Source organism: Pelophylax lessonae (genome assembly GCF_965119305.1).
Source record: "Pelophylax lessonae genome assembly, chromosome: 9".
NCBI classification, from domain to species: Eukaryota; Metazoa; Chordata; class Amphibia; order Anura; family Ranidae; genus Pelophylax; species Pelophylax lessonae.
In genome coordinates this window covers 182,347,055-182,371,950 of record NC_138776.1, presented here as the reverse complement: position 1 = coordinate 182,371,950, position 24,896 = coordinate 182,347,055, and positions in this window count along the sequence as shown.

Here is a 24,896-nt window from a genome sequence, read left to right as displayed (position 1 = left end):
GACCTATGTGACATGATGTGTTTACAAGAAATCCTGCAAATGCATGCCTGGAGTGCTGGCGACTTTGTTCCTTATTGTTAGTGCTAGTTTTGTATGGCACTATCTACTGTTGTCATTACAAGAACTCTCTCTCTATTGGCGCTTTTCCACTGCATGGAACCGAACGGTTCGGCTCGCTTTTGTGCTTTTCCACTGCTGGTACCGCATGGTATGGTGTAGGAACGGTTCGGTACGGTACGGCGGCGCTTTTCCACTGCATGGAACCGAATGGTATGGCTCTCAAAAACAGTACCACCTCGATTGTGGTTCCAAGAGGTACCATACCCGGTACCATATCCCACAATCCTTTGCATGCAGTCACTACTAGCCACTGATTGGTCAGAGAATCCCACCCACCCCGTTGTTATCCTACCCACTTAACTTTAGTACTACTTTAGTGGAAAAGCAAACCGTACCGTACCGAACCTTTCAAACCCCGTACCATGCGGTACCAGCAGTGGAAAAGCAAACCGGGCCAAGCAGGGCCGAGTAGAGCCGAGCCGGTATTTGCAGTGGAAAAGTGCCATATCTATATCTGGTCCAGCACCACCAGTATCTTGCATCTCTGTACAAGATCTACATACATTTTAGTGCAGTTATCCTTTTTTTTTTTTTTTTTTTTAAGATTAAGTCGCTTAGTTCACCAGACTCACAACATTTTAAGATAAAAAAACCTTAACTCCATGTTGGCAACTGTGCCACTACTGAATACTGCTCCAAAATTCCTGCATGCATGTACATGCAGCCAGAATATATTAAGTGTTGGGGGTTCGGGAGAGAAAGTTACATAATTATACTTTCAAGGAGGAGGTCTTCTGGCACTTCATTCGAGACTGCTTACTAGCCACAAAATCTGAGATCTGATTGACAGGTAGTGGCAGCTGGCTATGGCAAAGTATTGTAATATTATCAAGGGGGAAGGGGATAACAAGGACCTAACCTCCCAGAGAGGTCGGAGGGGGAAAAAAAAACGAAATTAGGACTTTAAGGGTACCATAGTAATAGATACAAAAGAGATAAAAAATTGATATATTTTATTAAAAATGTTAAAAAAATCATAGCACAAGAAGACACACAAATGTGCTACAAAAATACAAGTAAATTTACAGAAACAAATTAAACTTGTGATTATCCCAAAAGGGATTTTCAGAAATGCAGGCATATGTTCCTCGACATGTTTCCTGGTAAAAAAAACACTTCTTCAGGAGGATATTTTAAACACTACGCATATTCTGATAATGATAAACAGTGAATTAGTATCAAATGTCTCCAAATACAACAAGGACATAGAAATAGATGGGAGGAGCTGCCTCACCTGAAGCTGAAGTATTGTAATAGTCTGACAGTCACACATGGGCCACAGGGCTGAATAACTAGGCAGCCAAGCTGTGGCTGGCGACTGTCATAGCTTTGTTCCCTCAGTCTACAACCGTCTCTTCTTTTTGCAGGCTGCAATGCACAGAGCCCTGTGCATCCCAACAACAGCAGGCAGTAAGGTAGCTTGCACTCTCTTCTTCAGTACTTCAAGGTATCGTAAGTTTCCTCTGACTGCTGACTGTCACAGCTCTGATTGCTGTCAGGTTGCTCAGCTATGATCAGAGGTTATTCTGGGGGGGCCCCTGCAAGTTGCCCACTTAATCCATCCTAAATTCCAGCCCTGGGTATGTAGTTAAACGAGAATATTTTCTCGACTAGGATTTTAACACTTTGCTCATATATTCACCCAGTGTAGATTATTATCATCACTTATTTGCCTAAAGGAAAAGGAATTGGCAGCACTCCAGGTTGAGTCAAAATCCAGATTTATTGACTGGACATCCAAATATGACAATCGTGACAAGGTAGACGCGTTTCACACACTGTGTGCTTAATCATTACAGTAATGATTAAGCACACAGTGTGTGAAACGCGTCTACCTTGTCGCAATTGTCATATTTGGATGTCCAATCAATAAATCTGGATTTTGACTCAACCTGGAGTGCTGCCAATTCCTTTTCCTTTATCAAGTTTCCACAGAGGCGAGCCGGGGCATGCACCAGTGTGAGTCATCAGTCATCAATTACACCACCTTGAGCAGTGAGTTCTTGTCTCTTCACTTATTTGTCTATATGGAATGCTTTTTGGAAATTGCTTTTATAGTGTATTTATTTTGTACACCTTTTGTGCTAGCGATTTTTTATAAATTGTTTGTAAGGTTGACCTTCTTGTATATACTATTACCTTCAAATGTTATGATCCTTTTGATATGTCTGTCTATGAAGAATTGGTTATTAAGCACTTTATTTTTCTTTTTAGGGCAAAGCAAGTTTTTCCTGGTCTTTGGTTGCAAGACTCCCTAAACCACCCATGTAGGGCAAGACGGATATCCCTCCTTGATCGAATCTCCTTATCCTGTCCAACACCTGGTAAGGACAGCTTTTATGGATTTACTCACACATTATGGATAGCATACTCTTATGTCTTAAATTAGCCTAAAATTTGAGCTCTGCTTCACCCAATCTGGTTGATTTCAGTTGAATCCAGCCTAATTTCATGTCTTTGGTCATTAGACTTGCTGAGTAGATCTTGGAGCACTGATTGGATGGATTTCTGATCAGATAAGCCAGCCTGGAGTTTTCTGCTTCTCTTTATGCTTGCCAAATCTAATCAGTAGGTCTAAAGGTGCCAAGAAATATTTCTCCTGATGACCAGATAATGCCTTCACATCTGACCATCATCTTTGGTAAGATCATGGCCTATGATCTCTTTTAGGTATCTCAGTTTGTTCATTAACTGACTAGAACTGTGCTCTGTTCTTCATTGGTATAGACGTCTGTATTTACAGTCTCAAAAAAGTGAGCAGAAAGTATTCAACACTTCGCTTGAACTGTTGGCACCATAAAATTATTTCTTCCTGTGTGACTCAACAGAGATTTTTACCCTTCTTGTTTTGTAATATCCTGGCAGCTGTATAATCTTGCCTTATTTTGTATGCATTTCATTCTGTGCCACCTTGCCATACCTGCTTCTCTGCTCTGTTATTAACTTTGAAAGGATGTAATCGTATAGAGTGCTTTTGCACCTCGAAAGAGTCTGAATTCCTTGGTGCCAGAATCTTTTAAAGAAGAAGCTTCTTTTTCTGCTGCTTGTCCTTGTGTCAGAGAAGGGAGGCTCTTATATGGGGACAATCTGTTTTCAGCCGGTGAAGAGGTGGTGATATTAAGTCATTGTGTAATGATAGTATCTTTTGCATTGGGCCTATAATACAGCTGTAGCTTTTTAAAAATAAAAGTGTCGTTGTACTTGTCAACATTAATACCATAAAATTCTCAATGCTTTACTGGTGGGGATGTTAAAGAGGAGCTTCACCCTTATCATAACATTTACCAAAAAGGCAGCTTTACAAATGTTTAGTAATGTCAATCTACAAACAGATTCTTATAGATAATTGCAGGCTTTTATATTTTTGCATACTTTTTTTTTTTTCCTCCTGATTCTTTTCATGGTGGCCATTTTTACTAAGGGCAAATTAATCCATCTACCTATATTTTGCCTAAAACGTTGGGTTTACCACTTGGATCACGGGACATTAACTTCCCAGAATGCAGCTGAGGCCAGGGTTATATCACTTGTGTCGCACTCAACTCACGCTAATGAATTCAAGATTTCCTATCCGCATGCAGAACTGTATGCTTCTGAAAATGTTTAGTGAAAAAAGGGGGGGTCCACTTTAATTATGTTTGGTAGTTGGTTTATAGAAAAAGATTACCGTTTTTACTGTTACAGCTAAGAAAAAAGGACACAACAGTAATTCTGAACGGGATATAAATATTACTGGAAACCTTGTGCCAAAATGGTTCTACTTTTGAAGAGTTTGTACATGCTTTGTTGAAAAGATGCAATTTGGAATTTCTATATCTATTGAAATGCATATGTGATAATTTGAGTCCTGTGGGATCCAACTTTTTATCCTAACTTTAAAAGTACTCACCCACTGACATCTTGTAACTCTCTCGGGCTCCCTTAGTAGTTCTCTGTCAATAATGGCAATGGTTGGTGTGCACGCCTGGAAAGTGAAGATGTCAAACGAAGTTCATGAGATATATAAAAGAAAAACATTATATGTAATAACTACAAAGCATTTATCAAAAACTAAAATATCTGCTTTGGGTAGTCTGACCTTTGAAGAGATGGATAATTCAAAGAACAATATGGCATGTGCATTACATTGTATTTGTTCTGGTTATTTACATGTCCAAATACCAAATAAGGTATATTTTAATATCAGTCATATGCTTTGCATTCTTGCTTACAACTGGCACATTAGAAGATCTTGCTTGTTCTGTAAACCTTAGCGTCCATACACACTGATGCGTTGTGGTAATGCATGTTAAGTTGTTGCATTGGTTTTGAATGGCATCCCAATGCACCATTACAGTAGCGGGCAACATACCAACACATGCTATAATGCTGTGTATTGTGGTGTGCTGCTTTTAAAAGAAAAAAAAATCATGGCCTTTTTTTCTTTTCTTCCTTTTTTTTTTTTTTTTTGTCATAGTCTGAATGGCCCAATATTATTTTTTTCACCAATAACTAAAAGGGCAAAGTCAAGAAATAATTCAGATTTTAGTATTTCTTAGGATCACATATATTAAAATGCACACCAACTCTTTAGATCTCTTGTAGGGTTTTACTGAGACATGTCACCTGTAGATGTTCTATCTGAATCCCTATTGCTGCTATTACCACCTATTAAAAGCATGTACCAGGGATTGCTCTAAGGATCCTCACCCTACATATAAGTGTAGATAGTCTTTTGCTATATGCAGTGATGATGGTCACATTTAAGATGCGAGTTCAGCCAAAATTACACACATGTTGAAAGGATAGCATACTTTTTTTTAGCAAAGATAAAGTATTGAGAATATTTTTACACTATTAAAGTTCAGCTTTAAAATGTGAACAATGAAAGTGGTGATTTTTTTTTTTTTTCTCTTGGAAACTTTAGCCAACTTTTATATCTCTGTCTGTCAGATGTTGTTTTTTTGCATTTGATGTGGGTTTCAAACACACTTCAATTGGAGGTCTGCAAAATCCCATTGACTTTTGTGGAGTAGTGTAGATGGCCAAGGGCTGTTTTGACCTTCTTAACTTGTATTCTATTTTTTTTCAGATGCAACATGTCCAGTTGAGGTGCATTTGCAGGCAAAGTCGATCAAACTCCCTTAGACCTTAATGTAGAGAGATGTAGAAGTGCATCATATCAGCGTTTACAGCCAGTTTATTAGGAGTTGATTGAGATCTGTACCACCCAGGTGAGAAGTATTGACACAATACACCTCCCACCGAGTGTCCATTTTCTTTGGAAGCATAGGTCTAAGGCAGGGATCCTCAAACTACGGCCCTCCAGCTGTTACGGAACTACACATACCATGAGGCATTGTAAAACTCTATCATTCCTAGACATGACTAGGCATGATGGGAATTGTAGTTCCTGAACAACTGGAGGGCCATAGTTTGAAGACCCCTGGTCTAAGGCGATGCACTAATGGAAAGGTACATTAGGGATTTAGGCAGTTGATGAGATTACTGGATTATTACAAATAGTTACGCGGTTTCGTAAAGAGGGAGTGTAGACCATAATGCATCAACCTTTTCTGGCTGCATCCACATATGCCAAGTTGATAGCCCAGGCCTGTTAGTAGCAAACTCCTATTCTTGTTTGTTCAAATACTACAATTACCTTTCACAAATAATGGTTGGTTATTAAGGATTTGCTGTTGTCTATGAGCTAAAATACTTGCATAGACTACAGAATAGAAATGATTGCTACCATGAGTAACAAGGGCAAAAGGGTCATGTTTTTAATATCCGTCAAGAACTCAAGTGACCAGATCATATGTGTGGTACTACATTTGACTTGTTATACTTTCATGGATATATTCACTTTCAGTTCCGTTATTCCAGTCTGGTTTGGCAACACACACGTTAAAGTATCTTAGAAGCTTCTGCCCTATTTGTTTATCCACCCTCAAAAAATCATGGTACAGGAGCCCAGGGGTGCAGCTCTAGTCATTGGTTGTCTGCGACTGGCAGGGGCTGTGACAGCGTGTTCTTTCCTCAGGAAAATAATTCTGTCATAAGAACATTCCCCTGACGGGAACATTCTGTTTTTCTGCTGCTCTCTATGCGTGCGTGTGTTTGTGTACAGAACTCATGGCATATGCTTTGTAAGAAAACGAAACGTACAGGGATTACTGATTGCAATTATAAATGTATTAATTAGGTGCTCATGCTTGTGTGCGCTTATTTCTATTATAAGCGCGCTTATATAGCACATATTGTGGTTCTGTTTGACAATTAATTTTAATTTCGCTATCACCGTTTCTGTTTTAGTTGGAACTGCAGTTTCCAGCCAGATCACTTTACATTGTAATAAGAATAAAGCAATTCTGTGATTGCCCCAAGTATATTTGGTTGGTGCTTCACCATTATTCTAACTGTACTGGCCAAGCATAAAAAACAAATGGAACCGAATGATCTCTTTACTGATCTAATTGGATGTTGTTAAAAAAAATATAAATCTTGATGGCCAAGGAAATACCTAGATAGCAGATAAACCGCATTCTCTTCCCTGTGTCATTGGCTAATTGGGAATCTGTGGCAGCATCCTTTGGTGTTCTAGTAGAAGGCTGATTAAAGAGCCACTTTGATAATATTTCTAAACGGCATCTACATGTGTGTCATATTCTCTAGTACAGTAGCATGCAGCCCACCAGGCTTTATGAGATTGAAGAAAAAAAAATAAAAATCGCGAGGTAGTCACGAAAAAGATTTAAAGCAAAATTCCAAACAGCTATATAAAAAAAACACCAATTCAGTTGTGTTAATTAGGAAAATATTTGACAGCCATTTTTAAGATTTCAATTTTTGTTTGCTGTATTGCATCACACTGCCTTTAAAATGTGCTGACTGGAAGGGGTACCTGGATCATGTAAGTGGCTTTATAGAATTAGGATTCTTTGACGGCTAAAATGTTTTCATGAATGTATTTTGGCAGTGTAATTAGCTGCTTCAATGACTGAACCAGTGAATTCAGACCTTACATTAAACACAAATCACCAGAGTCAGCAGTTTTGGGCTTTCTGTTCTTGGAACTACAAAACATTGGTTTAAGCATTTGCAAAAGAAAAATGGTTATACTCGTGTAGTTCAAAGTACAACTTATTGTAAAAGCACCTGCCAATAAAACAATTACCAACAAAGTGTTATAATAGAGGAGCATTGTATGATATTTAAGCATTTTGCCTACAAATAAACTGTCCAGCTGTAATTACACTGAACAAATAGATAAACGCAACACTTTTGTTTTGCCCCCATTTTTTTTGAGCTGAACTCAAAGATCTAAGACTTTTTCTCTCAAATATTGTTCACAAATCTGTCTGAATCTGTGTTAATGAGCGCTTCTCCTTTGCCGAGATAATCCATCCACCTCACAGGTGTGGCATATCAAAATGCTGATTAGACAGCATGATTATTGCATAGGTGTGCCTTAGCCTAGCCACAATAAAAGGCCACTCTAAAATGTGCAGTTTTACTGTATTGGGGGTTCGAAAACCAGTCAGTATCTGGTGCGACGACCAATTTGCCTCACCCAGTGCAACACATCTCCTTTGCATAGAGTTAATCAGGTTGTTGATTGTGGCCTGTGGAATGTTGGTCCTCTCCTCTTCAATGGCCGTGCAAAGTTGCTGGATATTGGCAGGACCTGGAACACGCTGTCGTATACGCCGATCCAGAGCATCCCAAACATGCTCAATGGGTGCCATGTCCAGTGAATATGCTGGCCATGCAAGAACTAGGATGTTTTCAGCTCCCAGGAATTGTGTACAGATCCTTGCAACATTGGGCCGTGCATTATCATGTTGCAACATGAGGTGATAGTTGTGGATGAATGGAAGAACAATGGGCCTCAGGATCTCGTCCCGGTATCTCTGTGCATTCAAAAAGCCATCAATAAAATGCACCTGTGTTCGTTGTCCATAACATACGCCTGCCCATACCATACCCCACGGCCACCATGGGCCACTAAATCCACAACGTTGACATTGGCAAACCGCTCGCCCACAGGACGCCATACACTCTGTCTGCCACCTGCCCTGTACAGTGAAAACCGGGATTCATCTGTGAAGAGAACACCTTTCCAAAGTGCCAGACGCCATCGAATGTGAGCATTTGCCCATAACCGTGGGTTACGACGACGAACTGCTTTCAGGTCGAGACCCCAATGAGGACAAGCATGCAGATGAGCTTCCCTGAGAAGGTTTCTGACAGTTTGTGCAGAAATTCTTTGGTCATGCAAACCGATTGTTGTTGCAGCAGATGTCGAAGGCTGGTCACAGGCGATCTTGGAGATGAAGATGCTGGATGTAGAGGACCTGGGCTGGTGTGGTTACACGTGGTCTGCAGTTGTGAGGGCGGTTGGATGTGCTGCCAAATTTTCTGACACTCCTTTGGAAACCGCTTATGGTAGAGAAATGAACATTCAATTCACAGGCAACAGCTCTGGTGGACATTCCTGCTGTCAGCATGCCAATCGCACGCTCCCTCAAAACTTGCGTCCTCTGTGGCATTGTGCTGTGTGATAAAACTGCACATTTTCGAGTGGTCTTTTATTGTGGTCAGCCTAAGGCACACCTGTGCAATAATCATGCTGTCTAATCAGCATCTTGATAGTTCACACCTGTGAGGTGGATGGATTATCTTGGCAAAGGAGAAGTGCTCACTAACACAGATTTAGACAGATTTGTGAACAATATTTGAGAGAAATAGAACTTTTGTGTACAAAGAAATTCTTCGATCTTTGAGTTCAGCTCATGAAAAATGGCAGCAAAAACAAAAGTGTTGCGTTTAAAATTTTTGTTCAGTTTATAATAGAGGGGCAATATATGGCACTATAGCATTCTGCCAAGGAGGTAACTGCCCAGCTGTAGCTATAATAAGAGAGTCCATGTAGGATACTATCAAATTCTATCATGCAGTAGTTATAATACAGGGGCAATGTATGGTATTATAACATCCTGCCAAGAAGGGAACTGCGCAGCTGTAGTTATAATAGAGAGTCAATGTACGTTACTATAAAATCCTGTCCGACACTAGTTCTAATATGGGGCAATGAATGGTACAATAATATCCTGTCAAGCAGTAGTAATACAGGGGAAATTAATGGTGCTATAACATTCTGTTAAGCAGTAGTTATAATACAGGGGCAATGAATGGTACTATAACATCCTGTCAAGCAGTAGTTATTATATAGGGGCATTGAATGGTACTATAACATCCTGACAAGCAGTAGTTATTATATAGGGGCATTGAATGGTACTATAACATTCTGTCAAGCAGTGGTTATAATACAGGGGCAATGAATGGTACTATAACATCCTGCCAAGGAGGAAACTGCCCAGCTGTAGTTAAAATAGAGACGCAATGTATGGTACAATAACATCCTTTCCGGCAGTAGTTATAACACTGGGGCAATGTATGGTTTTATTTGAAAGATATAGTTTCAAATAATTTGAATTGTAGTATGTGAGGTGAAGGAAAAAAAAATAACCCTCTAGGTGTTGAGAAAATTGTCATATCAAGCTGTTAATGAGAATGCATTGACGATCTGTCAAAAATCTCATCTACATCAGAACAACCCTTTCAGTACACATGCGCCTCCTTGTGTCATGATCGTGCTAGTGCACATGTGTTGGGTGGCTTCTATAGGAACATTCAGATCCCTATAGGTTTTATAAGGAAGATGCTTTGGTAAGTATTTCTATATTGGAATATCCACTCATGTCAAGTAAAAAAAGCTACCTGCTCTTTCATTGAGCATTCTTGGTAGTATGCAGCATGATAGATTTGCCATTCAATCACTGCTTTATATATTATACATATTTTTGTTACTGCTGGTACTATTACACAAACCACAATACTCCATATTTGATCCGGTGTTCGCACAATTGCTTGCTTTCGGTTAACAGATATCTTTGCTGACTGTTATTTTGCCATTCCTTAGTTTGTGAAATGAGAGAAATGGCGAAAGTTGGAAGATCAGATCTCTCCTAAAAAAATTCTTAAGCATAACCTATATAAATATACAAGTCATATCTGCCATTTCAGAAGTTAATAAGAAGAGAAATGATTTCCTGATTGGTTGTTGAGCATAGCAGTGGTTCATACAGGGCATTCAGTACTTACTGCCCCCACCTTCATGAGTACTTCAGAAATTCGTATTCATGAAGTGTAACACGTTTCCTTGTAATGGCCTCTCCTGCAGACAATTATTATTGTGTTATCCTTACGGTTTTATTTTTATTAGTATTTGGTTCTCATGCAGCTTTGTCTGTGTACGTAGCACTTGTTCAGCATGCAAATGCCGCCAGGATCAATGCACAGGAATGAAATCAATCGAGCAACTGCTGGCACATGGGAATGGGGGCTGGGGGCTATAACCATTGGATACTATAATACACATTAACTCTCACCTTGCAGTGTAATAAGAAAGCGGAAGCGATTACATATATCCATTGCACTGTACATGGGTTACACGCTGCCTCTTTCCCTGCATCTTCTGTAATGCTTATGTCTGTATTTATGTAAAGATTTTTATTAGGGTTTTGGTCATATAATAAAACAGGTTACTGATATCTACATCAGGTGTTAATAAGGTTCACGTATAAGCAGTGCAAATTTATGCGGATCATGTTTTTTTCTATTGGGGTTGAATTGTTACCTTTTTCAGCTTGGAATGTATACCAAATTCTAATCTAGATGTATTTAAGGAGTTGATCTTCTCCCCTGTGATTATGGAGTCCCGGAGGACTGAGTGTCACATGCAGTGAAGGCTGATCGCCAAAGGCCCAGGACACAGTTCCATGTTATTTCTGCTGGCCATTTTGCAGTCTGCATTATGTCACCTCGCATAATGTAAGATTCATCTCTCCTGGCCCACCGCACGTTACATTTCGATCACATTTTGCCCTGGAACTCTTAAAATGATTTTTAGCAATATGAAATATTGGATGTTGAATTCTAGAACAAGTCAAGGCTTTTTATTTTTACTGATTCATCCAAATGCAATTGCCTAAATAATAGGATCTAATAAACTGGTATGTTTAACGCGAACCCAAGCACGGCAGGCTGCTGGTATGTAGTGTATAACAAATTGTTATGCTTTGTCTGCTTAGTTATGTATTTCACCAAGCTTTGGCCTAAACATCCAAATGCATGAGTAAATTCAGAGGAGTACTTTTTTTAGTGTTGGAAATCCTGTAATGTTAGGCTCCTATTCTGGTTACCCCATTCTAAACTAGTTGAAGAGTTTGTAGAGGCGAAGTGGTTATGTGGGTATGTTTAAGGAAAATACAGATAGCATGACCTGCATGCATGTCAGTTCAGTGCTTTGTGATTAAACAGGCATCCCTAAACCTATGCCTTGGGGCTTGGCGGAAATCCACATCTGATACTGTCTGAAAAAATAACACGTGTCTCTTATTAGGGTGTCCACAATGCTCCTCACCCTCTCTCCATGTATTATATTTTTATGACGCATGACAAAGCACAGCAGGAATAACAATGCTTTGGGCCCCAGAGAAGTGTAGAAACTCAGTAAAAGCTGTTTAAATACAGACAGATCTTTCAGCAGTTGGAGCAAAAGAAAAAGGGAAGCCATCAAAGTTGCAACGTCAACTCCATACTGTAAGGATTCTCCTCCTAAATTAAATTCCTTAACGCTTTTTTTTTTAGGTATACTACCCAGTGAATCCAATTGACATCCAAAGCTAGGTAAAATATGTTTTTCTCTTTCATTCATTGACGGACACAGCTTCAGATCTTCATAACTGTTGGGTTATACTGCCCCCTACTGGAGTAGGACACTAGGCAGAAAAAGTCTGGCTACACCAATAGGCAGTCCCGGGGGGTATACTCCCTCTCTCTGCTATAGGCACTCAGTTTTTTTCTGCCTAGTCAGGAGTAAGGACCTAGTCCCTTGCTGGGAACAAAGATCCCAGCAAGGGACTAGGTCCTTACTCCTGACTAGGCAGAAAAAAACTGAGTGCCTATAGCAGAGAGAGGGAGTATAATTTTTTTTCTTTTTAGATAAAACATTTTTTTCTCCTGGACTTTTCCTGTGAGATCTACAATCAACTGCCAGACTGGGCGACAGGCTGGGTAATCTAGATCCAGTGGTCACTGCAGTCTGGCCAGTGAGCATGGGATAGATCTCAGCTCCGCGCTAGGTCGGTCGCGACATAGCCCAACTGGACAGGGGCTTGCTTGCGAGTTAAACGACACGCGAGGTCACATACGACCAGGTCTCGGCCTGAGTCGCAGCGTTCCTCCTGGCTGACAGCCCCCCCATTTAGATGAAGAGGGGTTCTGTCTGGAGCGGTCTCCCACCTGGTTCCAGGTATGGTGAGTAGCTGTCCTCTCCCCCCCCCCCCACTCCCCCTGGAGGGTTTTGGGGTGGATGTGGGCCCCTCTTTTGGACGGTTGGACCCCTTGATTCCCCTCCTTCTCCCCCCCTCACCTGTCCCCCATCCTACCCCCTCACATGTCCCCCCATCTTACCCCCCCCCAAATAATGCTGGGGCTATGTGGTTGGTCTGGTACACCTATCAGGTGGGTGCAGGGCGCTACCGGATGATCGGCTGTGCGGGGGGGGGTTGTACCTGGTGGGGGGGCTCCTGCCAGGACCCCCGTACTGCCTGTGCCTCTCCTGAGGCCTAGGGATCCCTCCTGGGTCGCTGGGAGCCTCATAGTGCTGCGCAGGGCCGCCATTTTGTTGTTGCCTGTGTGTTTTGATGCACGACGGCCATGTTTGTTTAGTCTAGTGGCCATTTTTTGGGTGTTTGCCATTGAAATTAGTGGCAGCCATGACAGTGAAGCCCTGTGGGTGGCGATTTTGGCTGTGGGAGCCCCTCCTCATCCGCTGGTGCTGACTCCTGGATTCTTTCACTTCCTGATTGCTGTGCGTGGAGTGCTGATTATCCTGGTGGCTCTCTGCTGAGGATCGCCTGACGACCGAGTGGTGCTGCCAGCCTGGTGGGGGTAGGGTTGCCACCTTATCCCTTTAAACCAGGACTAATATTACACAGGTTCTGAGGCTAATATAATGCACATAAGGAACTAAGTGAGTTTATTTACCACCCTTATCAGCCACAAAATTAATGTGTGTCCTGGTTTAAAGGGATGAGGTGGCAAACCTAGGTGGGGTTGTCTCTTGCAGTGTTTTACACTTTTTGTGGGGTCCCCCTGGTGACCCATGGAGTCTTTGGAGCACATCTCCCCACCTGATCCCCCTCCCTGAGGCTTTGGGCCCTCCAGGTCCCAACAATCCATCAGTGCACTGACTGCGATCCTGGAGTCCTTTGTGTCCCAGGTGGAGGTGGTCTTCGGTTGACGGGCTAGCAAAAGGTGCCCTCCGCCTTCCCCTGCCTCATCTGTCTCATCAGATCCTGAATCTGATTCGGCGGATGTGGGTCACCCTGCTGGCTCTGCAACCATGCGCCCGGAATCCTCTGATAGTGAGGATGATTCTCCATGTCTGCAACCACGCACGAAAAGGTGCTGGTGGAAGCACTGATTCTATCTGTGCATGACACCTTGAAGATGGAGAATGCAGCTGTGACAGAGGCGCAGGTTCCCTTTGGAACTCACAAGCCATCAAGAGCTGCAAAGGCGTTTCCTTTCCCTGCCTATTTTGACAGAATTTTTGCTAACGAGTGGGGACGACCAAAGCGTCCTCGTGGGGTCCCTAAGCGCTTTACTAGGCTTTACCCCTATGGGGAGTCCTTTCTTAAGAAGTGGACTGTTCCACCGGTGGTGGACCCTATGGTTTCCAGATTGAACAAGGCGACATGATTCCAGTTGAAGAGTCCCTGGCCTTTAGGGTTTCGGCTGACAAGAAGGCGGATGCTGTGGCCTGCAATTTTATACACTCTGGCTGGTTCGGCACTGAGGCCGTTATTCACCATTGCCCTGGTGTCGCAAACTCTGACTGAGTTGGCTAAGCTTTTACACCGTTACCTAGAGGGAGAACGGCTCCCCCTGCCTTTGCTGAGCTGGCGGACCAGCTGGTCCAGGGTCTGCAGTTTATCTGTGATGCCTCTTGAGATGCGGCTCCCCTAGTGACTTGGCTCTCTGTTTTGGCAATGGTCCTTCAGCGTGTCTTTTGGCTCAAATGCTGGTCTGCGGACCAGACTTCTAAAAAGGCCTTGACTGATCTTTACATAGTTACATATTTACATAGTTTGTGAGGTTGAAAAAAGACATCACTCCATCCAGTTCAACCTATGATGTGTGTGTGTGTGTGTGTGTGTGTGTGTTTGCTGTTAACCGTACATTGAATACCCCTGTATGTTGTGGTCTTTAAGGTGCCCATCTAATAGTTTTTTGAATGCTCCCTGCTGATACGACTGCTAGTGGAAGAGAATTCCACATCCTTGCTGCTCTGACAGCGAAGAACCCCTTACATATTTTAAGGTTAAACTGTTTTTACTCTAGTTTTAGTGAGTGGCCACGTGTCTTATTGTATTCCCTTGCTCTAAAAAGTTTGTTCCTTATGCTAGGGTCGCCAGTACAGTATTTGTACATTGATATCATATCCCCCCTCAATCGTCTCTTCTCCAGAGAGAACAAGTTCAGTGCTTGTAGTCTTTCCTCATAGCCGATGCCCTCCATTCCCCTAATTATTTTTGTTGCTCTTCTCTAGACTCTCTCCAGTTCCAGCATATCCTTCCTGATGACCGGTGCCCAGAACTGAACAGCATACTCCAGATGTGGCCAGACCAGAGTCTTGTAGAGTTGGAGAATAATCTCTTTATTTCTGGAGTTAATCCCCTTTTTTTTTACACATGCCAATATTCTGTTGGCTTTGCTTGCAGCGTCTTGGCATTGCATGCAACTGCCAAGCCTGTTGTCCACCAGTACCCCTAGGTCGTTTTCCATCCTAGACTCACCCAAAGGTTTCCCCCCCAGTGAATGGCTTGCTTTCGTGTTTCTGACACCCAAGTGCATTACTTTACATTTTTCAACATTAAACCTCATCTGCCATGCAGTTGCCCACCCCATTATTTTGTTCAGGTCCGCTTGTAAGGTTTCCACATCCTGCATAGAAAATATTGGTATGCTTAGTTTAGTATCATCCGCAAATACTGAGATTGTACTAGATATCCCCTCCTCTAGATAATTTATGAATAAATTAAACAGGATTGGTCCCAGGACAGAACCCTGGGGGACCCCACTTTCCACACCCGCCCAATCCGAGTACTCCCCATTTATCACCACCCTCTGGACTCTCCCCTGTAGCCAGTTCTCTATCCAGGTACTCACCCTATGGTTAATACCTACATTCTTTAGTTTGTACAGTAATCGTTTGTGGGGAACGGTGTCAAAGGCCTTTGCAAAGTCCAGATACACCACATCCACAGGCTTACCTTTATCTAGGTGGCAGCTCACTTCATCGTAGAAGGTTAATAGATTGGTTTGGCAAGAACGATTTCTCATGAATCCATGCTGATTACTACTGATAATACCGTTTTCATTACTAAAGTCTTGTATGCGGTCCCTTAACATCCCTTCCAAAATCTTGCAGGCTACTGATGTTAGGCTGACCGGCCTATAGCTACCCGGGATATATCTCAGCCCTTTTTTAAATATTGGTACCGCGTTGGCTTTTTTCCAATCAGCTGGCACCATACCGTCTGTAGACTATTCTTAAAGATCAAGAATAATGGTCAGGCAATTACCTGGCTGAGCTCTTTAAAGAACCCTCGGGTGCAAGCCGTCCGGTCCTGGTGATTTATTTATGTTACGTTTCTCTAGTTTAGTTCTTAATCTATCTTCTGTTAGCCATGGCGGTACTTCCTGAGGTGTATTATTTAGTTTAGCATTACAAGCTGGGTTAGTGTAGCCCCCCCCCCCCCCCAATTCTTTTGTGTAGACTGAAGAGAAGAAATTATTTATCTTTCCTTTCAAGGAGATCGCCTGTTTGGAGCTACCCTGGATGACATCATAAAAGGTCTCACGGGGAAAGAGTCACTTTCTTCCGCAGGCTACTAAGGGCAAGGAGCCTCGTTGTAGACGTGGGCTTCCTTTTCAGCTCATTAGAAGTTTTTTCGTCCCTCAGGGTCAACTGACAAGGGCTCAAAGCCTTTTAGCAAACCTGGTTTGGCAAGCCGAGAGCTGGATTCTCCAGACCCACTGGGAAGGCTCCTACAGCATGAAGGTGCGCCCTCACCTGTATCGGGGTGGGGGGACTTCTTCGCTGGTTTCCGGACCCGTGGACTTCCCTGGTGCAAGAAAAGTGGGTCCACAAAGTCTGTTTGGGGCGGTACAGGACCAGTTACATCAAGAGGAGATTGTCCCGTTTGCGACTTCGGAATTTTTTTAGGGTTTTTACTCAAACCTGTTTACAGTTCCAAGGAAGGAAAGCAAAGTGCGTCAAATCCTTGACCTCAAGGCGCGCTGAACTGCTTTGTGCGGGTGCAGAAGTTCAGAATGGAGTCCATTCGCACGGTGGTGCCATCCCTCCTGTGTCAGGGGATTTCCTCGCCTCTTGACATCAAGGATGCTTACCTTCACATTCCAATATGTGCCAGTCACCAGCGCTTCCTTTTTACTTTGCTGTGGGAGAAGAGCATTATCGGTTTGTGACATTACTCTTTGGTCTCTTCTCTGCTCAGGTCTTCACAAAAGTGTTAGCCCCGGTGCTAGCTTTGCTTCGCCAAAGGGGGTTCGTGGTACTGGGCTACTTGGGTGATCTCCTTCTGCTCTGGTGGAACACCTGGAGATCACAATACGAATTTTCTGGGCCTGACTCTGGATTCGGCCTTAGCCAGAGTGCTTCTTCCTCTGGACAAACTCCAGAAATTGCAGGCTGCAATTTGTCTCCTGCTATCCAACAGCAGGACAGCAGGAGGGTGCTGGGCCTGATGGTGTCTACCTTCGAGGCAGTTAAGTTTGCACAGTTCCATACAAGGTCCTTGCAAAGGGAGATTTTGACCAAATGGGACAGCACTCCGCAGTCTCTTGACAATCAGATCCATCTGAGTTGGGGAATGAATTAGTCCCTGATATGGTGGCTTCGTTCTCCAGCACTTCGGCATGGGCAAATCCTTCCTCCCCTTGTATTGGAAAGTGGTCTCCATGGATGCCAGCCTGTCCGTCTGGGGAGGTGTCCTCGAAAAGCATTTTTATCAGGGGATTTGGACACTAGAAGAGTCCAGATTATCGATCAATGTCTTGGAACTCCGAGCGATCAGACTGTCTCTGGACCATTGGGAGGATTGTCTTCAGGATTGTCCAGTGCTCATTCAATCGGACAATGCCACAGCTGTGGCTTATGTCAATCACCAAGGGGGCACAAGAAGTGTCCTGGTGGCTCTGGAGGTAGCCGGCATTCTAAGGTGGGCAGAAAGGCTTGTTCCAGCCCCCTCCTCTGGGTGGAAAACTGTAATTCGGCAGGTGTTGTACCAAGGGGAGTGGTCTCTTCATCCAGAGGTATATCATCAGTTATGTCTCCCGTGGGGCACCCCCGAGGTCGATCTGTTAGCGTCTCAGCTCAACAGAAAGATGCAGAGTTTTGTGGCTCAGTCAAGGGATCCTATGGTGGACGCCACAGATGTGCTGGTGTCTCTGTGGGCTCAGTATCATCTGCTTTTCGCCTTTCCTTCTCTCAAGCTTCTGTCAAGACTTCTACGCAGGATCAAGGCAGAAGGGATTCCAGCCATCTTAGTGGCTCTGGACTGGCCCTGCTAAGCTTGGTACGCAGACTTTCTTTGGAATCCATCCTGCTTTACAATCGCTGGCTTTGACTGCTTGGCTGTTGAACGCAAGGTGCTGAAGGATAGAGGTTTATCTGAGTCGGTGATTCCTACACTGTTAAGCTAGGAAATCTACTTCTAGGAGGATCTACCCTTGTACGTAGAAGACGTACAATGCCTGGTGTGAATCTTTTGGGGTTCATCCTTGCTCCTTCTCGGTGGCTCGGATCTTGAACTTCCTTCAACAGGGAGTTGAACAGAAATTGGCCTTAAGTACCATCAAGGGCCAGGTGTCGGCTTTGGCGGTGTGTACCTATCTTCAGGGTGTCTGGCATTTGGTTCCTCCAGTGCGGGCTCTGTTGCCGCCTTAGGACCTCAATTTGATGCTTTCAGGCCTCCAGAAGCCTCCCTTTCAAAAATCAGCCCCTTGTGTCAGTATTTTGCTGGGATATGTCTCTACTAACTGCACATCTAAACTTCTCAATATTTGCCCACTCTTCTTTGCAGAACTGCTCAAGTTCAGTTAAATTTGATGGTAATCATTTGTGAACTGCAATCTTCAAGCCATTCCACAGATTTTCAATGGGGTTTAGGGCTGGGCTCTGCCTGGGCCATGCAAGGACATTAACCTTTTTCTCCTTTAACCACTGTGTGGTCATTTTTGTTGTTTGCGTTGGGTCATTGTCATGTTGGAAGGTAAACCTTCTTCTCATTGACAACTTTCTGGCAGAGCGCAGCAGATTTCTCTTATTAACTTGACGGTATTTTGCCCCATTCAGTTTTCCTTCTATCCCAACAACTGCCTCCAGTCCCTGCTGCAGTGAAACACCCCCATTACAGGAGATTACCACCTCCCATGCTTTACTGTAGGAATAGTGTTTTATGGATGTTGAGCTGTATTGTATTTCTGCCACACATATATAATTTGGCGTTGGGGCCAAATAACTAACTTTTAGTCTCATCTGACCATAATACCTTTCTCCATGTAGCCTCAGAGTCTTCAAGGGGCGTTTTGGCAAAGCTCACTTGTGACTGCATGTGGCCTTTTCTTGAGAAGTGGCTTTTTTCTTGCATCCCTCCCATACAAGCCACATTTTTGAAGCATTTGTGATATTGTCACGTACACACAATGACCACTGTTTGTAATAAATTCCTGCAACTGCTTCAGGGTTGCTGTAGACCTCTTGGTAGCCTCTCTGGCCAGTTTCCTCCTGGCTCTTTCATCCAGTTTGGAGCCAAATCCTGATCAAAGAGGGTCTGTGCTGTACCAAATACCTTCCACTTAATAAAAGACTTCACTGGGCTTCTAGGCATTGATAAAGCCTTTACATTTTTTATTTATTTTTTTGTATCCATTCCCTGACTTGTACCTGTCCTCAACTTTATCCTAGAGATCTTTTGACCGTGCCTTGCTACCCATAGTTCGATTGCTTCATTTGCACTACCAGGGACTGAAATGCTCCAGGTAAGCTCTTGTCATGCTACCCTAATTAAAATGACCACAGCTGATCACAGTTCAAAGTCAAAGGCTTTGTGCGCCATGAGATGGCAATTAGCTACCTCCTGAGTTTACAAGTCATTTTGAGGAGGAGCGTGATCCTTTTTCCAACTCGGTGAGAATTTTTTTTTCTAACATATTGCTGTTAAATCTTGCACTTGGATATTTTCAGTTGCACTGAATAAATACAGCTGGATAGAACAAAAATGTGTCTGTCTTCATTTCAGGCTGCAAAGCAAAAAGATTTATTTTAAAGGGGGTGATTCTTTTCTATACCCACTGTGCAATAAAATATTTTCGTGGTGTCAGTCCTCTAACGGGGACTATTCTTCCACATGACTTGTTATCATAACATCCAAATATACAGCAATATTTGTATGAATTGCATAGTGTTTAACCAGCAATAATTTGGTCGGTAATCAAGAATTTCACTACACGCTATCTAAAAAAGCTCAATAACCTAACCCCATTGTACTATTGGGGGAAAACAAAAATTATGTGAAAACTTTTGTACATATATGAAAAAAAAAAACCAACTCCAGAATGCGCAGATCTACGAATCTGAAGACAGTAACTCATCTGTTGCATGGATATTGCGTCATCAAGGAATGTCTTTCCACCAAAGGTCAAACCATGCTGCCAGTGTCATGTTACTAGATGCATGATGATTCTTCTTTGTTACCAAAGCCATAGCGGTGGCATATTAAAAACTCTGACACATTTAGCAAGTTAGTACATTTTTCCTTACTTGTATCCTATACCTTTCTTTAAAAAGTGTCACTGTGCCCCTTCACCTCTAACGAACTAACAGAGCTAATTACTTCAGAGTTGTGCATTGTGCACTTTTGGTGGCTGCTGATTGGACATGGCTAACTGTTAAATAACTGGAAGGAGGAGCAAAAGGCACAAGTGAGTTCTTGAAAAGTAATTGATCTTGCCGGGGTAGGACGAGAGAAAAGCAACTAGCTCCATTGGTTCATTAGTGGTAAAGGTACTAAGGGGGGGGGGGGGGGGTGTCAGAGCGTATATTGTGATAGAACTAATTGCAGCACCGCTACTAGCGTGAGAGAAGACTGATCGCACGTACAGTGTAACAAAAAGATATTGCGAGACAGATTGTGGAGCCCTTTCAGCAGATGCTCCTCTGACTGTAGAGATGGGGCCCCTACTTTCCTAATGATACACGCTGATGATGCTTCTAACTCCCATATAACTTCTAAAAGCTTACTCCTTTTCTGCAAGTCATTGCTGCGTAGTTCTGAAGCCACAAAATAATGCATTTTCTTATCCTGCATTGGGTAAGCTGTGCATTTATTAGCTGATTCATTTTTAGTAGGTAAGTGTTCATTGATTATGATTATTAAAGATCAACTGCTGAATAATGCTCCTCTCCATGTAATCGAGGTTGCGGCTGTTAGAGCTTTTCCATTGGTAATGCCTGATCAGTGCAATACAACACTGGCTAAGTAGTTATTACTTCCGCCTAGCAGCACTAGGGCCATCAGTTCAAAATTACAACCACGACACTATCTGTCTGGAGTTTGCATGTTCTCCCTGTGCCTGCCTCTGTTTCTTCCAGGTACTCAGGTTTCCTCCCACACTCCAAAGACATAGCAGTCAGTCAACTAGCTCCTGTCTATATTGGCCCTAGTATGTGTATGTATGAATGTGAGTTGGGGACCTTAGATTGTAAGCTCCTTAAGGGCAGGAACTGATGTGAATGTGTAATAAATATATGTAAAGCGCTGCATACATTGACGGCACTATAGAAGTACCTGGAATAAATAAACAGTTGCTTGTATAATGCACGTCTTTGTCAACATATGCCTTCCGCTTGTTGGCTGATATGGTGATTTTGGAATGTTTCTTGTCATTTTTGGGAAATGAAGAGTTGGCTAAAAGATTGACCTTTGCTAAAAAGTGTTTCAAGTTTTTAGTTTTGAAAAGAAAGTGTGAGGAAAAGAACTCCTGTAGGGTTTTTGTTACTCTGAAGTTAGAAGGCTTATCAGCGTTGTATTGCTGTATGTGTCCTTGCAGATTTTCTGTCATTTCTGCCTGTTAAAATAGTTGTCACAGAGATAGTTAACCGCTTCTGAACTGCCCCACGTACATGTACTGTGGCAGGACGGCCTTTTAGCGTGAAATCACATACCTGTATATTATCTGTATTTCTGGGTTGGCGACCCTCTCCCGCTGTGATTTTACAAAACAAGCGCCAATCAGTGGGTCCGGCGATCATTTCCCTGAGAGGCATACGCAGAACAGCGGTCTGCCTATGTAAATAAGGCAGATTGCCATTCTGTGACAGGAGAAGACAGAGATCTTGTGTTTCTGCTAAGCAGGAACACTGATCCCTGTCTTCCCCCCCAGTCAAAGCAGTCCCAGGGAACACATTTAACCCTTTGATTGCCCCCCCTGATGTTAAACCCTTCCCTGCCAGTGTCATTAGTACAATGACGGTGCATATTTTTAAGCACTGATCACTGTATTAGCGTCAGTGGTCCCCCAAAAAAGTGTCACTTAGTATCGGATTTGTCCGCCACAATGCTGCAGTCCCGCTAAAAGTTGCTGATCGCTGCCATTACTAGTAAAAGAAAAAAAAAAAAAAAACATAAAAATATCCCATAGTTTGTAGACCCTGACATTTGCGCAAACCAGTGCTTTAAATTGATAAAGAAATTCAATTTTTTTAACTTTTTTGTTGGATATGTCTTAAAGCAGAAAGTATATATATATATATATATATTTTTTTTTTTTTCAAAATTGTCAGTCTTTTTTTGTTTATACCACAAATAAAAACTGCAGAGGTGATCAAATACCACCAAAAGAAAGCTCGATTTGTGGGGAAAAAAGGACATCGGTTTTATTTGGGTACTGCATCGCATGACTGCGCAATTGTCGGTTAAAGTAATGCAGTGCCGTATTGCAAAGAATGGCCTGGTCATGAAGGGGTAAACCTTCCGGAGCTGAAGTGGCTAATGAGGGGTCGTTTTTTCCAGTGGAGTCCAACAAAGGGGCTCCAATCATTCCCCACTTTGATTTCAGTTGTAACAGTGATTGAAACAAATAACAAAGTTGCTGGAAACTTTCAACTTTGCAGATAACATCTCCGTCCTTGGAAAAATGTGATGGCCAAGAAAAGACATCTATGTGTTTACGATGCTCCTTGATAATTCAGAGAATGGCTGGTATCTTTCAGGGTAGAAGGGATCATTTCATGTATACTCCTATAGTAAACCTGAGTTTTAATCGCTCTCTGTTGGCATATTGCACCCCCCCCACATGACAAGGGGTTAATGGAAGAAAGAGGGCAATGAATTTGTGGGACATATCCTGTTCTGTCTGTGGAACTTCCCTTTTGTGCTTCTGCCCTGGCTACCCCTCCTCTCTTGTGTGTGTGTCTCCTGCCTCCCCCCTCCTTGGAGAAATATGTCAAGTCTGGAAAGAGTTCATTTCAAAGGTTTTTCTTTTAAGCAGAGCATGGGGAAGCTGGCTGCATGTGTAATGTATATCGTCCTCATAACTCGGCTAATAAATTACTAGGAGAGAGGGAGGCGGTGGGGAGAAACTCCTCGCTTACTCAGTGTGTCCCTATTTCTTGCTCTTTTGGGTTTGCCAGCCAAAAGTCAGAACTTGTTAAAGTGGTTACAACTCTTAAGGGTCCGAAGAGTCTGTTTTGTGGGACTTAGGTTAAGGATGTTTCCTGTCCCCCACCCCCCTCACCGTCATAGCTTTGGTTTAAGCCTGTGATTTGAATTGGCTCGTTCCCTCATCTATCCCAGGAGTATATATGATTTGTTTTATGTATATTAAGAAAACTGCGTCTCTACCTAGAAATATTGAAACTTTGACTCATTGGTGGCCACCGAGGACAGAAGACTCTACCGCTCTTCTAGAGCCAGGAGAAGCCAGCTGCTCCAACAATGTGTTTTGAATTGTAGGAAAATACAGATCACCCATAAAGAATATTCTAAAACAAAGGGAGGACCTTACCAGCCCATGCTGCAAACACTGAAAATTAATCTCTGGACCCCAGTGCTTCAGGACACCACTAAGCCAATTGGCTACGCAGAATGGTGCATAGGCCCCAGTAAATGATTGCCGTTCAATGCACCCGTGATATTTCTTTCTCTTGTCATTTCAGATTTATTGATAGAACTACCAGTTTTTTTTATCATTGAAAAGGGTGAAATACAGGTAATGTTGAAAAGTCAGAGTTTAGTTGTAATTGGGAAATCTGCTAAAAAATACATAATGATGACACAACATTTATGGGAGTTTTAGTCTTTGTGATAAGGCACTCTTGCTAGAAGTAATAACCAGGTCACTTGTCTCCACTTATGCCCAATACACACGATGCGAAAATCGGACGACTCTCCGTCCGTTTTTGTTTGGTTGCTAGGAACTCTCAATTATATTCGCAAATGGGAGAGGTTACTTACGATACAAATTTTCTCGGACGATGATTCAAAAGCTTCCGGTATGCGTAACCACGCTGTAGCGTGTGAGGGGAAATGATGTCTACTGCTCATGCGCTGTCTACTGCTCACCATTTTTTTTGGACGAACAACATATTGATAATACGATTATCGTACGATGTGTTATAATACGATCAAAATTTTTATGCTTGCATGACCGGATAATATCGGGCGAACTGGCGTGATCGCCTCTCGTAAGCTGTGTACTAACGATCAGATTATTGTCCGATCCTTTCACAAGCGTTATTTTTTGTCCGATTTTCGGATCGTGTGTACGGGCCATTAAGATAGAAGTATCCTTTTTTTTTCAGTATTCAGTTTCTGATGGGACAAAGTAGATCTAGAACTTAAAAATTTTCTAGGTGCTCTGTAAAGCTAGCTGCAATGTTGGACAGGGCACTCTCCCCCTGGCGCGCAGCCACAGCATACCACAGCTAGCAAGGAGATGACCACTTTGCTAGTGGGCGCTTGTCTCCATCTCCCAGCACTCTCAAGGCAAGTACCAGCAAGAGGAATGTAGAGGGAGGAGGTTAGGTGAAGCAGTTTGGTCTGTGAACCACTGATGAGGTCATTACTTTGCCCCCTTCTCAGGTCAGCTTGTGTGCCTCCAAACCCAAGTCCTTTACAGAAAGCTTATCCTTAAACCCATGTGTTTTAAATGCAGCTCTTTTAGGTGCCTGAATCTGAGCGATATAACAGTTATCTGTATTAATTTGTAGACTTGTAAATCTGCATTATTCTTTTAATGTGCTGACATGAAAATATATAGATATGCTTATGATCCCATTGACATTGTGAGACATGTCTGTTGGCGCATGTACCTATATCAACAAATTGTGAAACATTTAAGCTGCATAATGTATCTAAAGATCAAACCAGTATTAATATTGTACGTGATGCTGCTTTGAGTAGAAGGAAAAATGACATTATTCTGATTAGCGTGCATGAACTGCAAGTTGTGATTTACATGACATTGTGTGATTAATATGTGCCGTGAATATATAGCACTGAATTGTTTGAAATTTGCCTTTATTGCTAGTCCCTCTGCAGATGTACTTTTGTTCTTTTTATCTCTATCTATCATAG